The sequence below is a fragment of the Danio rerio genome, chromosome 16 (assembly GCF_052040795.2).
Source record: "Danio rerio strain M-AB ecotype USA chromosome 16, GRCz13ab, whole genome shotgun sequence".
In the NCBI taxonomy this organism is placed as follows: domain Eukaryota; kingdom Metazoa; phylum Chordata; class Actinopteri; order Cypriniformes; family Danionidae; genus Danio; species Danio rerio.
This window is the reverse complement of record NC_141036.1, coordinates 19721808-19744992: the sequence shown is the minus strand read 5'-3', so window position 1 is coordinate 19744992 and position 23185 is coordinate 19721808.

Here is a 23185-nt window from a genome sequence, read left to right as displayed (position 1 = left end):
AGCTTTTCAGAGCCAGCAGAGGTCAAAATAAGCAGTAATGCAAACTCAGTCATAGACATAGATTTTCACTTGCAACTTTCTTAAACATATTTAACAGTGCATGAAATGTTGTCTAAAACAAAAAGATAATGCTTTTTAGTGGCTGGAACTGGTTTTATCACATTCTGAATTGAACGTTGAAAATGAGCTTTTCAGAGCCAGCAGAGGTCAAAATAAGCAGTAATGCAAACTCAGTCAGAGACATAGATTTTCACTTGCAACTTGCTTTAACATGTTTAACAGTGCATGAAATGTTGTCTAAAACAAAAAGAAAATGCTTTTTGGTGGCTGGAACTGGTTTTATCACATTCTGAATTGAACGTTGAAAATGAGCTTTTCAGAGCCAGCAGAGGTCAAAATAAGCAGTAATGCAAACTCAGTCAGAGACAAAGATTTTCACTTGCAACTTGCTTTAACATGTTTAACAGTGCATGAAATGTTGTCTAAAACAAAAAGAAAATGCTTTTTAGTGGCTGGATCTGGTTTTATCACATTCTGAATTGAACGTTGAAAATGAGCTTTTCAGAGCCAGCAGAGGTCAAAATAAGCAGTAATGCAAACTCAGTCATAGACATAGATTTTCACTTGCAACTTGCTTTAACATGTTTAACAGTGCATGAAATGTTATCTAAAACAAAAAGAATAATGCATTTTAGTGGCTGGATCTGGTTTTATCACTTTCTGAATTCAACGTTGAAAATGAGCTGTTCTCAGCCAGCAGAGGTCAAAATAAGCAGTAATGCAAACTCAGTCTTAGACATAGATTTTCACTTGCAACTTGCTGTAACATATTTAACAGTGCATGAAATGTTGTCTAAAACAAAAACATAATGCTTTTTAGTGGCTGGAACTGGTTTTATCACATTCTGAATTGAACGTTGAAAATGAGCTTTTCAGAGCCAGCAGAGGTCAAAATAAGCAGTAATGCAAACTCAGTCATAGACATAGATTTTCACTTGCAACTTGCTTTAACATGTTTAACAGTGCATGAAATGTTGTCTAAAACAAAAAGAAAATGCTTTTTAGTGGCTGGAACTGGTTTTATCACATTCTGAATTGAACGTTGAAAATGAGCTTTTCAGAGCCAGCAGAGGTCAAAATAAGCAGTAATGCAAACTCAGTCAGAGACAAAGATTTTCACTTGCAACTTGCTTTAACATATTTAACAGTGCATGAAATGTTGTCTAAAACAAAAAGAAAATGCTTTTTAGTGGCTGGAACTGGTTTTATCACATTCTGAATTGAACGTTGAAAATGAGCTTTTCAGAGCCAGCAGAGGTCAAAATAAGCAGTAATGCAAACTCAGTCATAGACATAGATTTTCACTTGCAACTTGCTTTAACATGTTTAACAGTGCATGAAATGTTATCTAAAACAAAAAGAATAATGCATTTTAGTGGCTGGATCTGGTTTTATCACTTTCTGAATTCAACGTTGAAAATGAGCTGTTCTCAGCCAGCAGAGGTCAAAATAAGCAGTAATGCAAACTCAGTCATAGACATAGATTTTCACTTGCAACTTGCTGTAACATATTTAACAGTGCATGAAATGTTGTCTAAAACAAAAACATAATGCTTTTTAGTGGCTGGAACTGGTTTTATCACATTCTGAATTGAACGTTGAAAATGAGCTTTTCAGAGCCAGCAGAGGTCAAAATAAGCAGTAATGCAAACTCAGTCATAGACATAGATTTTCACTTGCAACTTGCTTTAACATGTTTAACAGTGCATGAAATGTTGTCTAAAACAAAAAGAAAATGCTTTTTAGTGGCTGGAACTGGTTTTATCACATTCTGAATTGAACGTTGAAAATGAGCTTTTCAGAGCCAGCAGAGGTCAAAATAAGCAGTAATGCAAACTCAGTCAGAGACAAAGATTTTCACTTGCAACTTGCTTTAACATATTTAACAGTGCATGAAATGTTGTCTAAAACAAAAAGATAATGCTTTTTAGTGGCTGGAACTGGTTTTATCACATTCTGAATTGAACGTTGAAAATGAGCTTTTCAGAGCCAGCAGAGGTCAAAATAAGCAGTAATGCAAACTCAGTCATAGACATAGATTTTCACTTGCAACTTGCTTTAACATGTTTAACAGTGCATGAAATGTTGTCTAAAACAAAAACATAATGCTTTTTAGTGGCTGGAACTGGTTTTATCACATTCTGAATTGAACGTTGAAAATGAGCTTTTCAGAGCCAGCAGAGGTCAAAATAAGCAGTAATGCAAACTCAGTCAGAGACAAAGATTTTCACTTGCAACTTGCTTTAACATATTTAACAGTGCATGAAATGTTGTCTAAAACAAAAAGAATGATGCATTTTAGTAGCTGGATCTGGTTTTATCACATTCTGTGATGGACGTTGAAAATGAGCTTTTCAGAGCCAGCAGAGGTCAAAATAAGCAGTAATGCAAACTCAGTCAGAGACATAGATTTTCACTTGCAACTTTCTTAAACATATTTAACAGTGCATGAAATGTTGTCTAAAACAAAAAGAAAATGCTTTTTAGTGGCTGGAACTGGTTTTATCACATTCTGAATTGAACGTTGAAAATGAGCTTTTCAAAGCCAGCAGAGGTCAAAATAAGCAGTAATGCAAACTCAGTCAGAGACAAAGATTTTCACTTGCAACTTGCTTTAACATGTTTAACAGTGCATGAAATGTTGTCTAAAACAAAAAGAAAATGCTTTTTAGTGGCTGGAACTGGTTTTATCATATTCTGAATTGAACGTTGAAAATGAGCTTTTCAGAGCCAGCAGAGGTCAAAATAAGCAGTAATGCAAACTCAGTCAGAGACATAGATTTTCACTTGCAACTTGCTTTAACATGTTTAACAGTGCATGAAATGTTGTCTAAAACAAAAAGAAAATGCTTTTTAGTGGCTGGAACTGGTTTTATCATATTCTGAATTGAACGTTGAAAATGAGCTTTTCAGAGCCAGCAGAGGTCAAAATAAGCAGTAATGCAAACTCAGTCATAGACATAGATTTTCACTTGCAACTTGCTTTAACATGTTTAACAGTGCATGAAATGTTGTCTAAAACAAAAAGAAAATGCTTTTTAGTGGCTGGAACTGGTTTTATCACATTCTGAATTGAACGTTGAAAATGAGCTTTTCAGAGCCAGCAGAGGTCAAAATAAGCAGTAATGCAAACTCAGTCATAGACATAGATTTTCACTTGCAACTTCCTTTATCATGTTTAACAGTGCATGAAATGTTATCTAAAACAAAAAGAATAATACATTTTAGTGGCTGGATCTGGTTTTATCACTTTCTGAATTCAACGTTGAAAATGAGCTTTTCAGAGCCAGCAGAGGTCAAAATAAGCAGTAATGCAAACTCAGTCATAGACATAGATTTTCACTTGCAACTTGCTTTAACATGTTTAACAGTGCATGAAATGTTATCTTAAACAAAAAGAATAATGCATTTTAGTGGCTGGAACTGGTTTTATCACATTCTGAATTGAACGTTGAAAATGAGCTTTTCAGAGCCAGCAGAGGTCAAAATAAGCAGTAATGCAAACTCAGTCATAGACATAGATTTTCACTTGCAACTTTCTTAAACAAATTTAACAGTGCATGAAATGTTGTCTAAAACAAAAAGCTAATGCTTTTTAGTGGCTGGAACTGGTTTTATCACATTCTGAATTGAACGTTGAAAATGAGCTTTTCAGAGCCAGCAGAGGTCAAAATAAGCAGTAATGCAAACTCAGTCAGAGACATAGATTTTCACTTGCAACTTGCTTTAACATGTTTAACAGTGCATGAAATGTTGTCTAAAACAAAAACATAATGCTTTTTAGTGGCTGGAACTGGTTTTATCACATTCTGAATTGAACGTTGAAAATGAGCTTTTCAGAGCCAGCAGAGGTCAAAATAAGCAGTAATGCAAACTCAGTCATAGACATAGATTTTCACTTGCAACTTGCTTTAACATGTTTAACAGTGCATGAAATGTTGTCTAAAACAAAAAGAAAATGCTTTTTAGTGGCTGGAACTGGTTTTATCACATTCTGAATTGAACGTTGAAAATGAGCTTTTCAGAGCCAGCAGAGGTCAAAATAAGCAGTAATGCAAACTCAGTCATAGACATAGATTTTCACTTGCAACTTTCTTAAACATGTTTAACAGTGCATGAAATGTTGTCTAAAACAAAAAGATAATGCTTTTTAGTGGCTGGAACTGGTTTTATCACATTCTGAATTGAACGTTGAAAATGAGCTTTTCAGAGCCAGCAGAGGTCAAAATAAGCAGTAATGCAAACTCAGTCAGAGACATAGATTTTCACTTGCAACTTGCTTTAACATGTTTAACAGTGCATGAAATGTTGTCTAAAACAAAAACATAATGCTTTTTAGTGGCTGGAACTGGTTTTATCACATTCTGAATTGAACGTTGAAAATGAGCTTTTCAGAGCCAGCAGAGGTCAAAATAAGCAGTAATGCAAACTCAGTCATAGACATAGATTTTCACTTGCAACTTGCTTTATCATGTTTAACAGTGCATGAAATGTTATCTAAAACAAAAAGAATAATGCATTTTAGTGGCTGGATCTGGTTTTATCACTTTCTGAATTCAACGTTGAAAATGAGCTTTTCAGAGCCAGCAGAGGTCAAAATAAGCAGTAATGCAAACTCAGTCATAGACATAGATTTTCACTTGCAACTTGCTTTAACATGTTTAACAGTGCATGAAATGTTGTCTAAAACAAAAAGATAATGCTTTTTAGTGGCTGGAACTGGTTTTATCACATTCTGAATTGAACGTTGAAAATGAGCTTTTCAGAGCCAGCAGAGGTCAAAATAAGCAGTAATGCAAACTCAGTCATAGACATAGATTTTCACTTGCAACTTGCTTTAACATGTTTAACAGTGCATGAAATGTTGTCTAAAACAAAAACATAATGCTTTTTAGTGGCTGGAACTGGTTTTATCACATTCTGAATTGAACGTTGAAAATGAGCTTTTCAGAGCCAGCAGAGGTCAAAATAAGCAGTAATGCAAACTCAGTCAGAGACAAAGATTTTCACTTGCAACTTGCTTTAACATATTTAACAGTGCATGAAATGTTGTCTAAAACAAAAAGAATGATGCATTTTAGTAGCTGGATCTGGTTTTATCACATTCTGTGATGGACGTTGAAAATGAGCTTTTCAGAGCCAGCAGAGGTCAAAATAAGCAGTAATGCAAACTCAGTCAGAGACATAGATTTTCACTTGCAACTTTCTTAAACATATTTAACAGTGCATGAAATGTTGTCTAAAACAAAAAGAAAATGCTTTTTAGTGGCTGGAACTGGTTTTATCACATTCTGAATTGAACGTTGAAAATGAGCTTTTCAGAGCCAGCAGAGGTCAAAATAAGCAGTAATGCAAACTCAGTCAGAGACAAAGATTTTCACTTGCAACTTGCTTTAACATATTTAACAGTGCATGAAATGTTATCTTAAACAAAAAGAATAATGCATTTTAGTGGCTGGAACTGGTTTTATCACATTCTGAATTGAACGTTGAAAATGAGCTTTTCAGAGCCAGCAGAGGTCAAAATAAGCAGTAATGCAAACTCAGTCAAAGACATAGATTTTCACTTGCAACTTGCTTTAACATGTTTAACAGTGCATGAAATGTTATCTTAAACAAAAAGAATAATGCATTTTAGTGGCTGGAACTGGTTTTATCACATTCTGAATTGAACGTTGAAAATGAGCTGTTCTCAGCCAGCAGAGGTCAAAATAAGCAGTAATGCAAACTCAGTCAGAGACATAGATTTTCACTTGCAACTTGCTTTAACATGTTTAACAGTGCATGAAATGTTGTCTAAAACAAAAACATAATGCTTTTTAGTGGCTGGAACTGGTTTTATCACATTCTGAATTGAACGTTGAAAATGAGCTTTTCAGAGCCAGCAGAGGTCAAAATAAGCAGTAATGCAAACTCAGTCAGAGACATAGATTTTCACTTGCAACTTGCTTTAACATGTTTAACAGTGCATGAAATGTTGTCTAAAACAAAAAGAAAATGCTTTTTAGTGGCTGGAACTGGTTTTATCACATTCTGAATTGAACGTTGAAAATGAGCTTTTCAGAGCCAGCAGAGGTCAAAATAAGCAGTAATGCAAACTCAGTCAGAGACAAAGATTTTCACTTGCAACTTGCTTTAACATGTTTAACAGTGCATGAAATGTTGTCTAAAACAAAAAGAAAATGCTTTTTAGTGGCTGGAACTGGTTTTATCATATTCTGAATTGAACGTTGAAAATGAGCTTTTCAGAGCCAGCAGAGGTCAAAATAAGCAGTAATGCAAACTCAGTCAGAGACATAGATTTTCACTTGCAACTTGCTTTAACATGTTTAACAGTGCATGAAATGTTGTCTAAAACAAAAAGAAAATGCTTTTTAGTGGCTGGAACTGGTTTTATCACATTCTGAATTGAACGTTGAAAATGAGCTTTTCAGAGCCAGCAGAGGTCAAAATAAGCAGTAATGCAAACTCAGTCAGAGACAAAGATTTTCACTTGCAACTTGCTTTAACATGTTTAACAGTGCATGAAATGTTGTCTAAAACAAAAAGAAAATGCTTTTTAGTGGCTGGAACTGGTTTTATCATATTCTGAATTGAACGTTGAAAATGAGCTTTTCAGAGCCAGCAGAAGTCAAAATAAGCAGTAATGCAAACTCAGTCAGAGACATAGATTTTCACTTGCAACTTGCTTTAACATGTTTAACAGTGCATGAAATGTTATCTTAAACAAAAAGAAAATGCTTTTTAGTGGCTGGAACTGGTTTTATCACATTCTGAATTGAACGTTGAAAATGAGCTTTTCAGAGCCAGCAGAGGTCAAAATAAGCAGTAATGCAAACTCAGTCAGAGACATAGATTTTCACTTGCAACTTGCTTTAACATGTTTAACAGTGCATGAAATGTTGTCTAAAACAAAAACATAATGCTTTTTAGTGGCTGGAACTGGTTTTATCACATTCTGAATTGAACGTTGAAAATGAGCTTTTCAGAGCCAGCAGAGGTCAAAATAAGCAGTAATGCAAACTCAGTCATAGACATAGATTTTCACTTGCAACTTGCTTTAACATGTTTAACAGTGCATGAAATGTTGTCTAAAACAAAAAGAAAATGCTTTTTAGTGGCTGGAACTGGTTTTATCACATTCTGAATTGAACGTTGAAAATGACCTTTTCAGAGCCAGCAGAGGTCAAAATAAGCAGTAATGCAAACTCAGTCAGAGACAAAGATTTTCACTTGCAACTTGCTTTAACATATTTAACAGTGCATGAAATGTTGTCTAAAACAAAAAGAAAATGCTTTTTAGTGGCTGGAACTGGTTTTATCACATTCTGAATTGAACGTTGAAAATGAGCTTTTCAGAGCCAGCAGAGGTCAAAATAAGCAGTAATGCAAACTCAGTCATAGACATAGATTTTCACTTGCAACTTGCTTTAACATGTTTAACAGTGCATGAAATGTTGTCTAAAACAAAAAGAAAATGCTTTTTAGTGGCTGGAACTGGTTTTATCACAATCTGAATTGAACGTTGAAAATGAGCTTTTCAGAGCCAGCAGAGGTCAAAATAAGCAGTAATGCAAACTCAGTCAGAGACAAAGATTTTTACTTGCAACTTGCTTTAACATATTTAACAGTGCATGAAATGTTGTCTAAAACAAAAAGAAAATGCTTTTTAGTGGCTGGAACTGGTTTTATCACATTCTGAATTGAACGTTGAAAATGAGCTTTTCAGAGCCAGCAGAGGTCAAAATAAGCAGTAATGCAAACTCAGTCATAGACATAGATTTTCACTTGCAACTTTCTTAAACATATTTAACAGTGCATGAAATGTTGTCTAAAACAAAAAGATAATGCTTTTTAGTGGCTGGAACTGGTTTTATCACATTCTGAATTGAACGTTGAAAATGAGCTTTTCAGAGCCAGCAGAGGTCAAAATAAGCAGTAATGCAAACTCAGTCAGAGACATAGATTTTCACTTGCAACTTGCTTTAACATGTTTAACAGTGCATGAAATGTTGTCTAAAACAAAAAGAAAATGCTTTTTGGTGGCTGGAACTGGTTTTATCACATTCTGAATTGAACGTTGAAAATGAGCTTTTCAGAGCCAGCAGAGGTCAAAATAAGCAGTAATGCAAACTCAGTCAGAGACAAAGATTTTCACTTGCAACTTGCTTTAACATGTTTAACAGTGCATGAAATGTTGTCTAAAACAAAAAGAAAATGCTTTTTAGTGGCTGGATCTGGTTTTATCACATTCTGAATTGAACGTTGAAAATGAGCTTTTCAGAGCCAGCAGAGGTCAAAATAAGCAGTAATGCAAACTCAGTCATAGACATAGATTTTCACTTGCAACTTGCTTTAACATGTTTAACAGTGCATGAAATGTTATCTAAAACAAAAAGAATAATGCATTTTAGTGGCTGGATCTGGTTTTATCACTTTCTGAATTCAACGTTGAAAATGAGCTGTTCTCAGCCAGCAGAGGTCAAAATAAGCAGTAATGCAAACTCAGTCTTAGACATAGATTTTCACTTGCAACTTGCTGTAACATATTTAACAGTGCATGAAATGTTGTCTAAAACAAAAACATAATGCTTTTTAGTGGCTGGAACTGGTTTTATCACATTCTGAATTGAACGTTGAAAATGAGCTTTTCAGAGCCAGCAGAGGTCAAAATAAGCAGTAATGCAAACTCAGTCATAGACATAGATTTTCACTTGCAACTTGCTTTAACATGTTTAACAGTGCATGAAATGTTGTCTAAAACAAAAAGAAAATGCTTTTTAGTGGCTGGAACTGGTTTTATCACATTCTGAATTGAACGTTGAAAATGAGCTTTTCAGAGCCAGCAGAGGTCAAAATAAGCAGTAATGCAAACTCAGTCAGAGACAAAGATTTTCACTTGCAACTTGCTTTAACATATTTAACAGTGCATGAAATGTTGTCTAAAACAAAAAGAAAATGCTTTTTAGTGGCTGGAACTGGTTTTATCACATTCTGAATTGAACGTTGAAAATGAGCTTTTCAGAGCCAGCAGAGGTCAAAATAAGCAGTAATGCAAACTCAGTCATAGACATAGATTTTCACTTGCAACTTGCTTTAACATGTTTAACAGTGCATGAAATGTTATCTAAAACAAAAAGAATAATGCATTTTAGTGGCTGGATCTGGTTTTATCACTTTCTGAATTCAACGTTGAAAATGAGCTGTTCTCAGCCAGCAGAGGTCAAAATAAGCAGTAATGCAAACTCAGTCATAGACATAGATTTTCACTTGCAACTTGCTGTAACATATTTAACAGTGCATGAAATGTTGTCTAAAACAAAAAGAAAATGCTTTTTAGTGGCTGGAACTGGTTTTATCATATTCTGAATTGAACGTTGAAAATGAGCTTTTCAGAGCCAGCAGAGGTCAAAATAAGCAGTAATGCAAACTCAGTCAGAGACATAGATTTTCACTTGCAACTTGCTTTAACATGTTTAACAGTGCATGAAATGTTATCTTAAACAAAAAGAAAATGCTTTTTAGTGGCTGGAACTGGTTTTATCACATTCTGAATTGAACGTTGAAAATGAGCTTTTCAGAGCCAGCAGAGGTCAAAATAAGCAGTAATGCAAACTCAGTCAGAGACATAGATTTTCACTTGCAACTTGCTTTAACATGTTTAACAGTGCATGAAATGTTGTCTAAAACAAAAACATAATGCTTTTTAGTGGCTGGAACTGGTTTTATCACATTCTGAATTGAACGTTGAAAATGAGCTTTTCAGAGCCAGCAGAGGTCAAAATAAGCAGTAATGCAAACTCAGTCATAGACATAGATTTTCACTTGCAACTTGCTTTAACATGTTTAACAGTGCATGAAATGTTGTCTAAAACAAAAAGAAAATGCTTTTTAGTGGCTGGAACTGGTTTTATCACATTCTGAATTGAACGTTGAAAATGACCTTTTCAGAGCCAGCAGAGGTCAAAATAAGCAGTAATGCAAACTCAGTCAGAGACAAAGATTTTCACTTGCAACTTGCTTTAACATATTTAACAGTGCATGAAATGTTGTCTAAAACAAAAAGAAAATGCTTTTTAGTGGCTGGAACTGGTTTTATCACATTCTGAATTGAACGTTGAAAATGAGCTTTTCAGAGCCAGCAGAGGTCAAAATAAGCAGTAATGCAAACTCAGTCATAGACATAGATTTTCACTTGCAACTTGCTTTAACATGTTTAACAGTGCATGAAATGTTGTCTAAAACAAAAAGAAAATGCTTTTTAGTGGCTGGAACTGGTTTTATCACAATCTGAATTGAACGTTGAAAATGAGCTTTTCAGAGCCAGCAGAGGTCAAAATAAGCAGTAATGCAAACTCAGTCAGAGACAAAGATTTTTACTTGCAACTTGCTTTAACATATTTAACAGTGCATGAAATGTTGTCTAAAACAAAAAGAAAATGCTTTTTAGTGGCTGGAACTGGTTTTATCACATTCTGAATTGAACGTTGAAAATGAGCTTTTCAGAGCCAGCAGAGGTCAAAATAAGCAGTAATGCAAACTCAGTCATAGACATAGATTTTCACTTGCAACTTTCTTAAACATATTTAACAGTGCATGAAATGTTGTCTAAAACAAAAAGATAATGCTTTTTAGTGGCTGGAACTGGTTTTATCACATTCTGAATTGAACGTTGAAAATGAGCTTTTCAGAGCCAGCAGAGGTCAAAATAAGCAGTAATGCAAACTCAGTCAGAGACATAGATTTTCACTTGCAACTTGCTTTAACATGTTTAACAGTGCATGAAATGTTGTCTAAAACAAAAAGAAAATGCTTTTTGGTGGCTGGAACTGGTTTTATCACATTCTGAATTGAACGTTGAAAATGAGCTTTTCAGAGCCAGCAGAGGTCAAAATAAGCAGTAATGCAAACTCAGTCAGAGACAAAGATTTTCACTTGCAACTTGCTTTAACATGTTTAACAGTGCATGAAATGTTGTCTAAAACAAAAAGAAAATGCTTTTTAGTGGCTGGATCTGGTTTTATCACATTCTGAATTGAACGTTGAAAATGAGCTTTTCAGAGCCAGCAGAGGTCAAAATAAGCAGTAATGCAAACTCAGTCATAGACATAGATTTTCACTTGCAACTTGCTTTAACATGTTTAACAGTGCATGAAATGTTATCTAAAACAAAAAGAATAATGCATTTTAGTGGCTGGATCTGGTTTTATCACTTTCTGAATTCAACGTTGAAAATGAGCTGTTCTCAGCCAGCAGAGGTCAAAATAAGCAGTAATGCAAACTCAGTCTTAGACATAGATTTTCACTTGCAACTTGCTGTAACATATTTAACAGTGCATGAAATGTTGTCTAAAACAAAAACATAATGCTTTTTAGTGGCTGGAACTGGTTTTATCACATTCTGAATTGAACGTTGAAAATGAGCTTTTCAGAGCCAGCAGAGGTCAAAATAAGCAGTAATGCAAACTCAGTCATAGACATAGATTTTCACTTGCAACTTGCTTTAACATGTTTAACAGTGCATGAAATGTTGTCTAAAACAAAAAGAAAATGCTTTTTAGTGGCTGGAACTGGTTTTATCACATTCTGAATTGAACGTTGAAAATGAGCTTTTCAGAGCCAGCAGAGGTCAAAATAAGCAGTAATGCAAACTCAGTCAGAGACAAAGATTTTCACTTGCAACTTGCTTTAACATATTTAACAGTGCATGAAATGTTGTCTAAAACAAAAAGAAAATGCTTTTTAGTGGCTGGAACTGGTTTTATCACATTCTGAATTGAACGTTGAAAATGAGCTTTTCAGAGCCAGCAGAGGTCAAAATAAGCAGTAATGCAAACTCAGTCATAGACATAGATTTTCACTTGCAACTTGCTTTAACATGTTTAACAGTGCATGAAATGTTATCTAAAACAAAAAGAATAATGCATTTTAGTGGCTGGATCTGGTTTTATCACTTTCTGAATTCAACGTTGAAAATGAGCTGTTCTCAGCCAGCAGAGGTCAAAATAAGCAGTAATGCAAACTCAGTCATAGACATAGATTTTCACTTGCAACTTGCTGTAACATATTTAACAGTGCATGAAATGTTGTCTAAAACAAAAACATAATGCTTTTTAGTGGCTGGAACTGGTTTTATCACATTCTGAATTGAACGTTGAAAATGAGCTTTTCAGAGCCAGCAGAGGTCAAAATAAGCAGTAATGCAAACTCAGTCATAGACATAGATTTTCACTTGCAACTTGCTTTAACATGTTTAACAGTGCATGAAATGTTGTCTAAAACAAAAAGAAAATGCTTTTTAGTGGCTGGAACTGGTTTTATCACATTCTGAATTGAACGTTGAAAATGAGCTTTTCAGAGCCAGCAGAGGTCAAAATAAGCAGTAATGCAAACTCAGTCAGAGACAAAGATTTTCACTTGCAACTTGCTTTAACATATTTAACAGTGCATGAAATGTTGTCTAAAACAAAAAGAAAATGCTTTTTAGTGGCTGGAACTGGTTTTATCACATTCTGAATTGAACGTTGAAAATGAGCTTTTCAGAGCCAGCAGAGGTCAAAATAAGCAGTAATGCAAACTCAGTCATAGACATAGATTTTCACTTGCAACTTTCTTAAACATATTTAACAGTGCATGAAATGTTGTCTAAAACAAAAAGATAATGCTTTTTAGTGGCTGGAACTGGTTTTATCACATTCTGAATTGAACGTTGAAAATGAGCTTTTCAGAGCCAGCAGAGGTCAAAATAAGCAGTAATGCAAACTCAGTCAGAGACATAGATTTTCACTTGCAACTTGCTTTAACATGTTTAACAGTGCATGAAATGTTGTCTAAAACAAAAACATAATGCTTTTTAGTGGCTGGAACTGGTTTTATCACATTCTGAATTGAACGTTGAAAATGAGCTTTTCAGAGCCAGCAGAGGTCAAAATAAGCAGTAATGCAAACTCAGTCATAGACATAGATTTTCACTTGCAACTTGCTTTATCATGTTTAACAGTGCATGAAATGTTATCTAAAACAAAAAGAATAATGCATTTTAGTGGCTGGATCTGGTTTTATCACTTTCTGAATTCAACGTTGAAAATAAGCTTTTCAGAGCCAGCAGAGGTCAAAATAAGCAGTAATGCAAACTCAGTCATAGACATAGATTTTCACTTGCAACTTGCTTTAACATGTTTAACAGTGCATGAAATGTTGTCTAAAACAAAAAGATAATGCTTTTTAGTGGCTGGAACTGGTTTTATCACATTCTGAATTGAACGTTGAAAATGAGCTTTTCAGAGCCAGCAGAGGTCAAAATAAGCAGTAATGCAAACTCAGTCATAGACATAGATTTTCACTTGCAACTTGCTTTAACATGTTTAACAGTGCATGAAATGTTGTCTAAAACAAAAAGAAAATGCTTTTTAGTGGCTGGAACTGGTTTTATCACATTCTGAATTGAACGTTGAAAATGAGCTTTTCAGAGCCAGCAGAGGTCAAAATAAGCAGTAATGCAAACTCAGTCAGAGACAAAGATTTTCACTTGCAACTTGCTTTAACATGTTTAACAGTGCATGAAATGTTGTCTAAAACAAAAAGAAAATGCTTTTTAGTGGCTGGAACTGGTTTTATCATATTCTGAATTGAACGTTGAAAATGAGCTTTTCAGAGCCAGCAGAGGTCAAAATAAGCAGTAATGCAAACTCAGTCAGAGACATAGATTTTCACTTGCAACTTGCTTTAACATGTTTAACAGTGCATGAAATGTTATCTTAAACAAAAAGAAAATGCTTTTTAGTGGCTGGAACTGGTTTTATCACATTCTGAATTGAACGTTGAAAATGAGCTTTTCAGAGCCAGCAGAGGTCAAAATAAGCAGTAATGCAAACTCAGTCATAGACATAGATTTTCACTTGCAACTTGCTTTAACATGTTTAACAGTGCATGAAATGTTGTCTAAAACAAAAAGAAAATGCTTTTTAGTGGCTGGAACTGGTTTTATCACATTCTGAATTGAACGTTGAAAATGAGCTTTTCAGAGCCAGCAGAGGTCAAAATAAGCAGTAATGCAAACTCAGTCAGAGACAAAGATTTTTACTTGCAACTTGCTTTAACATATTTAACAGTGCATGAAATGTTGTCTAAAACAAAAAGAAAATGCTTTTTAGTGGCTGGAACTGGTTTTATCACATTCTGAATTGAACGTTGAAAATGAGCTTTAAAGAGCCAGCAGAGGTCAAAATAAGCAGTAATGCAAACTCAGTCAGAGACAAAGATTTTCACTTGCAACTTGCTTTAACATGTTTAACAGTGCATGAAATGTTGTCTAAAACAAAAAGAAAATGCTTTTTAGTGGCTGGAACTGGTTTTATCACATTCTGAATTGAACGTTGAAAATGAGCTTTTCAGAGCCAGCAGAGGTCAAAATAAGCAGTAATGCAAACTCAGTCAGAGACAAAGATTTTCACTTGCAACTTGCTTTAACATATTTAACAGTGCATAAAATGTTGTCTAAAACAAAAAGAATGATGCATTTTAGTAGCTGGATCTGGTTTTATCACATTCTGTGATGGACGTTGAAAATGAGCTTTTCAGAGCCAGCAGAGGTCAAAATAAGCAGTAATGCAAACTCAGTCAGAGACATAGATTTTCACTTGCAACTTTCTTAAACATATTTAACAGTGCATGAAATGTTGTCTAAAACAAAAAGAAAATGCTTTTTAGTGGCTGGAACTGGTTTTATCACATTCTGAATTGAACGTTGAAAATGAGCTTTTCAGAGCCAGCAGAGGTCAAAATAAGCAGTAATGCAAACTCAGTCAGAGACAAAGATTTTCACTTGCAACTTGCTTTAACATGTTTAACAGTGCATGAAATGTTGTCTAAAACAAAAAGAAAATGCTTTTTAGTGGCTGGAACTGGTTTTATCATATTCTGAATTGAACGTTGAAAATGAGCTTTTCAGAGCCAGCAGAGGTCAAAATAAGCAGTAATGCAAACTCAGTCAGAGACATAGATTTTCACTTGCAACTTGCTTTAACATGTTTAACAGTGCATGAAATGTTATCTTAAACAAAAAGAATAATGCATTTTAGTGGCTGGAACTGGTTTTATCACATTCTGAATTGAACGTTGAAAATGAGCTTTTCAGAGCCAGCAGAGGTCAAAATAAGCAGTAATGCAAACTCAGTCAGAGACATAGATTTTCACTTGCAACTTGCTTTAACATGTTTAACAGTGCATGAAATGTTGTCTAAAACAAAAACATAATGCTTTTTAGTGGCTGGAACTGGTTTTATCACATTCTTAATTGAACGTTGAAAATGAGCTTTTCAGAGCCAGCAGAGGTCAAAATAAGCAGTAATGCAAACTCAGTCATAGACATAGATTTTCACTTGCAACTTGCTTTAACATGTTTAACAGTGCATGAAATGTTGTCTAAAACAAAAAGAAAATGCTTTTTAGTGGCTGGAACTGGTTTTATCACATTCTGAATTGAACGTTGAAAATGAGCTTTTCAGAGCCAGCAGAGGTCAAAATAAGCAGTAATGCAAACTCAGTCAGAGACAAAGATTTTCACTTGCAACTTGCTTTAACATGTTTAACAGTGCATGAAATGTTGTCTAAAACAAAAAGAAAATGCTTTTTAGTGGCTGGAACTGGTTTTATCATATTCTGAATTGAACGTTGAAAATGAGCTTTTCAGAGCCAGCAGAGGTCAAAATAAGCAGTAATGCAAACTCAGTCAGAGACATAGATTTTCACTTGCAACTTGCTTTAACATGTTTAACAGTGCATGAAATGTTATCTTAAACAAAAAGAATAATGCATTTTAGTGGCTGGAACTGGTTTTATCACATTCTGAATTGAACGTTGAAAATGAGCTTTTCAGAGCCAGCAGAGGTCAAAATAAGCAGTAATGCAAACTCAGTCAGAGACATAGATTTTCACTTGCAACTTGCTTTAACATGTTTAACAGTGCATGAAATGTTGTCTAAAACAAAAACATAATGCTTTTTAGTGGCTGGAACTGGTTTTATCACATTCTGAATTGAACGTTGAAAATGAGCTTTTCAGAGCCAGCAGAGGTCAAAATAAGCAGTAATGCAAACTCAGTCATAGACATAGATTTTCACTTGCAACTTGCTTTAACATGTTTAACAGTGCATGAAATGTTGTCTAAAACAAAAAGAAAATGCTTTTTAGTGGCTGGAACTGGTTTTATCACTTTCTGAATTCAACGTTGAAAATAAGCTTTTCAGAGCCAGCAGAGGTCAAAATAAGCAGTAATGCAAACTCAGTCATAGACATAGATTTTCACTTGCAACTTGCTTTAACATGTTTAACAGTGCATGAAATGTTGTCTAAAACAAAAAGATAATGCTTTTTAGTGGCTGGAACTGGTTTTATCACATTCTGAATTGAACGTTGAAAATGAGCTTTTCAGAGCCAGCAGAGGTCAAAATAAGCAGTAATGCAAACTCAGTCATAGACATAGATTTTCACTTGCAACTTGCTTTAACATGTTTAACAGTGCATGAAATGTTGTCTAAAACAAAAAGAAAATGCTTTTTAGTGGCTGGAACTGGTTTTATCACATTCTGAATTGAACGTTGAAAATGAGCTTTTCAGAGCCAGCAGAGGTCAAAATAAGCAGTAATGCAAACTCAGTCAGAGACAAAGATTTTCACTTGCAACTTGCTTTAACATGTTTAACAGTGCATGAAATGTTGTCTAAAACAAAAAGAAAATGCTTTTTAGTGGCTGGAACTGGTTTTATCATATTCTGAATTGAACGTTGAAAATGAGCTTTTCAGAGCCAGCAGAGGTCAAAATAAGCAGTAATGCAAACTCAGTCAGAGACATAGATTTTCACTTGCAACTTGCTTTAACATGTTTAACAGTGCATGAAATGTTATCTTAAACAAAAAGAAAATGCTTTTTAGTGGCTGGAACTGGTTTTATCACATTCTGAATTGAACGTTGAAAATGAGCTTTTCAGAGCCAGCAGAGGTCAAAATAAGCAGTAATGCAAACTCAGTCATAGACATAGATTTTCACTTGCAACTTGCTTTAACATGTTTAACAGTGCATGAAATGTTGTCTAAAACAAAAAGAAAATGCTTTTTAGTGGCTGGAACTGGTTTTATCACATTCTGAATTGAACGTTGAAAATGAGCTTTTCAGAGCCAGCAGAGGTCAAAATAAGCAGTAATGCAAACTCAGTCAGAGACAAAGATTTTTACTTGCAACTTGCTTTAACATATTTAACAGTGCATGAAATGTTGTCTAAAACAAAAAGAAAATGCTTTTTAGTGGCTGGAACTGGTTTTATCACATTCTGAATTGAACGTTGAAAATGAGCTTTAAAGAGCCAGCAGAGGTCAAAATAAGCAGTAATGCAAACTCAGTCAGAGACAAAGATTTTCACTTGCAACTTGCTTTAACATGTTTAACAGTGCATGAAATGTTGTCTAAAACAAAAAGAAAATGCTTTTTAGTGGCTGGAACTGGTTTTATCACATTCTGAATTGAACGTTGAAAATGAGCTTTTCAGAGCCAGCAGAGGTCAAAATAAGCAGTAATGCAAACTCAGTCAGAGACAAAGATTTTCACTTGCAACTTGCTTTAACATATTTAACAGTGCATAAAATGTTGTCTAAAACAAAAAGAATGATGCATTTTAGTAGCTGGATCTGGTTTTATCACATTCTGTGATGGACGTTGAAAATGAGCTTTTCAGAGCCAGCAGAGGTCAAAATAAGCAGTAATGCAAACTCAGTCAGAGACATAGATTTTCACTTGCAACTTTCTTAAACATATTTAACAGTGCATGAAATGTTGTCTAAAACAAAAAGAAAATGCTTTTTAGTGGCTGGAACTGGTTTTATCACATTCTGAATTGAACGTTGAAAATGAGCTTTTCAGAGCCAGCAGAGGTCAAAATAAGCAGTAATGCAAACTCAGTCAGAGACAAAGATTTTCACTTGCAACTTGCTTTAACATGTTTAACAGTGCATGAAATGTTGTCTAAAACAAAAAGAAAATGCTTTTTAGTGGCTGGAACTGGTTTTATCATATTCTGAATTGAACGTTGAAAATGAGCTTTTCAGAGCCAGCAGAGGTCAAAATAAGCAGTAATGCAAACTCAGTCAGAGACATAGATTTTCACTTGCAACTTGCTTTAACATGTTTAACAGTGCATGAAATGTTATCTTAAACAAAAAGAATAATGCATTTTAGTGGCTGGAACTGGTTTTATCACATTCTGAATTGAACGTTGAAAATGAGCTTTTCAGAGCCAGCAGAGGTCAAAATAAGCAGTAATGCAAACTCAGTCAGAGACATAGATTTTCACTTGCAACTTGCTTTAACATGTTTAACAGTGCATGAAATGTTGTCTAAAACAAAAACATAATGCTTTTTAGTGGCTGGAACTGGTTTTATCACATTCTTAATTGAACGTTGAAAATGAGCTTTTCAGAGCCAGCAGAGGTCAAAATAAGCAGTAATGCAAACTCAGTCATAGACATAGATTTTCACTTGCAACTTGCTTTAACATGTTTAACAGTGCATGAAATGTTGTCTAAAACAAAAAGAAAATGCTTTTTAGTGGCTGGAACTGGTTTTATCACATTCTGAATTGAACGTTGAAAATGAGCTTTTCAGAGCCAGCAGAGGTCAAAATAAGCAGTAATGCAAACTCAGTCAGAGACAAAGATTTTCACTTGCAACTTGCTTTAACATGTTTAACAGTGCATGAAATGTTGTCTAAAACAAAAAGAAAATGCTTTTTAGTGGCTGGAACTGGTTTTATCATATTCTGAATTGAACGTTGAAAATGAGCTTTTCAGAGCCAGCAGAGGTCAAAATAAGCAGTAATGCAAACTCAGTCAGAGACATAGATTTTCACTTGCAACTTGCTTTAACATGTTTAACAGTGCATGAAATGTTATCTTAAACAAAAAGAATAATGCATTTTAGTGGCTGGAACTGGTTTTATCACATTCTGAATTGAACGTTGAAAATGAGCTTTTCAGAGCCAGCAGAGGTCAAAATAAGCAGTAATGCAAACTCAGTCAGAGACATAGATTTTCACTTGCAACTTGCTTTAACATGTTTAACAGTGCATGAAATGTTGTCTAAAACAAAAACATAATGCTTTTTAGTGGCTGGAACTGGTTTTATCACATTCTGAATTGAACGTTGAAAATGAGCTTTTCAGAGCCAGCAGAGGTCAAAATAAGCAGTAATGCAAACTCAGTCATAGACATAGATTTTCACTTGCAACTTGCTTTAACATGTTTAACAGTGCATGAAATGTTGTCTAAAACAAAAAGAAAATGCTTTTTAGTGGCTGGAACTGGTTTTATCACATTCTGAATTGAACGTTGAAAATGAGCTTTTCAGAGCCAGCAGAGGTCAAAATAAGCAGTAATGCAAACTCAGTCAGAGACAAAGATTTTCACTTGCAACTTGCTTTAACATATTTAACAGTGCATGAAATGTTGTCTAAAACAAAAAGAAAATGCTTTTTAGTGGCTGGAACTGGTTTTATCACATTCTGAATTGAACGTTGAAAATGAGCTTTTCAGAGCCAGCAGAGGTCAAAATAAGCAGTAATGCAAACTCAGTCATAGACATAGATTTTCACTTGCAACTTTCTTAAACATATTTAACAGTGCATGAAATGTTGTCTAAAACAAAAAGATAATGCTTTTTAGTGGCTGGAACTGGTTTTATCACATTCTGAATTGAACGTTGAAAATGAGCTTTTCAGAGCCAGCAGAGGTCAAAATAAGCAGTAATGCAAACTCAGTCAGAGACATAGAGTTTCACTTGCAACTTGCTTTAACATGTTTAACAGTGCATGAAATGTTGTCTAAAACAAAAACATAATGCTTTTTAGTGGCTGGAACTGGTTTTATCACATTCTGAATTGAACGTTGAAAATGAGCTTTTCAGAGCCAGCAGAGGTCAAAATAAGCAGTAATGCAAACTCAGTCATAGACATAGATTTTCACTTGCAACTTGCTTTAACATGTTTAACAGTGCATGAAATGTTGTCTAAAACAAAAAGAAAATGCTTTTTAGTGGCTGGAACTGGTTTTATCACATTCTGAATTGAACGTTGAAAATGAGCTTTTCAGAGCCAGCAGAGGTCAAAATAAGCAGTAATGCAAACTCAGTCATAGACATAGATTTTCACTTGCAACTTGCTTTATCATGTTTAACAGTGCATGAAATGTTATCTAAAACAAAAAGAATAATGCATTTTAGTGGCTGGATCTGGTTTTATCACTTTCTGAATTCAACGTTGAAAATGAGCTGTTCTCAGCCAGCAGAGGTCAAAATAAGCAGTAATGCAAACTCAGTCATAGACATAGATTTTCACTTGCAACTTTCTTAAACATATTTAACAGTGCATGAAATGTTGTCTAAAACAAAAAGATAATGCTTTTTAGTGGCTGGAACTGGTTTTATCACATTCTGAATTGAACGTTGAAAATGAGCTTTTCAGAGCCAGCAGAGGTCAAAATAAGCAGTAATGCAAACTCAGTCAGAGACATAGATTTTCACTTGCAACTTGCTTTAACATGTTTAACAGTGCATGAAATGTTGTCTAAAACAAAAAGAAAATGCTTTTTAGTGGCTGGAACTGGTTTTATCACATTCTGAATTGAACGTTGAAAATGAGGTTTTCAGAGCCAGCAGAGGTCAAAATAAGCAGTAATGCAAACTCAGTCAGAGACAAAGATTTTTACTTGCAACTTGCTTTAACATATTTAACAGTGCATGAAATGTTGTCTAAAACAAAAAGAAAATGCTTTTTAGTGGCTGGAACTGGTTTTATCACATTCTGAATTGAACGTTGAAAATGAGCTTTTCAGAGCCAGCAGAGGTCAAAATAAGCAGTAATGCAAACTCAGTCATAGACATAGATTTTCACTTGCAACTTTCTTAAACATATTTAACAGTGCATGAAATGTTGTCTAAAACAAAAAGATAATGCTTTTTAGTGGCTGGAACTGGTTTTATCACATTCTGAATTGAACGTTGAAAATGAGCTTTTCAGAGCCAGCAGAGGTCAAAATAAGCAGTAATGCAAACTCAGTCAGAGACATAGATTTTCACTTGCAACTTGCTTTAACATGTTTAACAGTGCATGAAATGTTGTCTAAAACAAAAAGAAAATGCTTTTTAGTGGCTGGAACTGGTTTTATCACATTCTGAATTGAACGTTGAAAATGAGCTTTTCAGAGCCAGCAGAGGTCAAAATAAGCAGTAATGCAAACTCAGTCAGAGACAAAGATTTTCACTTGCAACTTGCTTTAACATGTTTAACAGTGCATGAAATGTTGTCTAAAACAAAAACATAATGCTTTTTAGTGGCTGGAACTGGTTTTATCACATTCTGAATTGAACGTTGAAAATGAGCTTTTTAGAGCCAGCAGAGGTCAAAATAAGCAGTAATGCAAACTCAGTCATAGACATAGATTTTCACTTGCAACTTGCTTTAACATGTTTAACAGTGCATGAAATGTTGTCTAAAACAAAAAGAAAATGCTTTTTAGTGGCTGGAACTGGTTTTATCACATTCTGAATTGAACGTTGAAAATGAGCTTTTCAGAGCCAGCAGAGGTCAAAATAAGCAGTAATGCAAACTCAGTCAGAGACATAGATTTTCACTTGCAACTTTCTTAAACATATTTAACAGTGCGTGAAATGTTGTCTAAAACAAAAAGAAAATGCTTTTTAGTGGCTGGAACTGGTTTTATCACATTCTGAATTGAACGTTGAAAATGAGCTTTTCAGAGCCAGCAGAGGTCAAAATAAGCAGTAATGCAAACTCAGTCAGAGACAAAGATTTTCACTTGCAACTTGCTTTAACATGTTTAACAGTGCATGAAATGTTGTCTAAAACAAAAAGAAAATGCTTTTTAGTGGCTGGAACTGGTTTTATCATATTCTGAATTGAACGTTGAAAATGAGCTTTTCAGAGCCAGCAGAGGTCAAAATAAGCAGTAATGCAAACTCAGTCAGAGACATAGATTTTCACTTGCAACTTGCTTTAACATGTTTAACAGTGCATGAAATGTTATCTTACACAAAAAGAATAATGCATTTTAGTGGCTGGAACTGGTTTTATCACATTCTGAATTGAACGTTGAAAATGAGCTTTTCAGAGCCAGCAGAGGTCAAAATAAGCAGTAATGCAAACTCAGTCAGAGACATAGATTTTCACTTGCAACTTGCTTTAACATGTTTAACAGTGCATGAAATGTTGTCTAAAACAAAAAGAAAATGCTTTTTAGTGGCTGGAACTGGTTTTATCACATTCTGAATTGAACGTTGAAAATGAGCTTTTCAGAGCCAGCAGAGGTCAAAATAAGCAGTAATGCAAACTCAGTCATAGACATAGATTTTCACTTGCAACTTGCTTTAACATGTTTAACAGTGCATGAAATGTTGTCTAAAACAAAAAGAAAATGCTTTTTAGTGGCTGGAACTGGTTTTATCACATTCTGAATTGAACGTTGAAAATGAGCTTTTCAGAGCCAGCAGAGGTCAAAATAAGCAGTAATGCAAACTCAGTCATAGACATAGATTTTCACTTGCAACTTTCTTAAACATATTTAACAGTGCATGAAATGTTGTCTAAAACAAAAAGATAATGCTTTTTAGTGGCTGGAACTGGTTTTATCACATTCTGAATTGAACGTTGAAAATGAGCTTTTCAGAGCCAGCAGAGGTCAAAATAAGCAGTAATGCAAACTCAGTCAGAGACATAGATTTTCACTTGCAACTTGCTTTAACATGTTTAACAGTGCATGAAATGTTGTCTAAAACAAAAAGAAAATGCTTTTTAGTGGCTGGAACTGGTTTTATCACATTCTGAATTGAACGTTGAAAATGAGCTTTTTAGAGCCAGCAGAGGTCAAAATAAGCAGTAATGCAAACTCAGTCATAGACATAGATTTTCACTTGCAACTTGCTTTAACATGTTTAACAGTGCATGAAATGTTGTCTAAAACAAAAAGAAAATGCTTTTTAGTGGCTGGAACTGGTTTTATCACATTCTGAATTGAACGTTGAAAATGAGCTTTTCAGAGCCAGCAGAGGTCAAAATAAGCAGTAA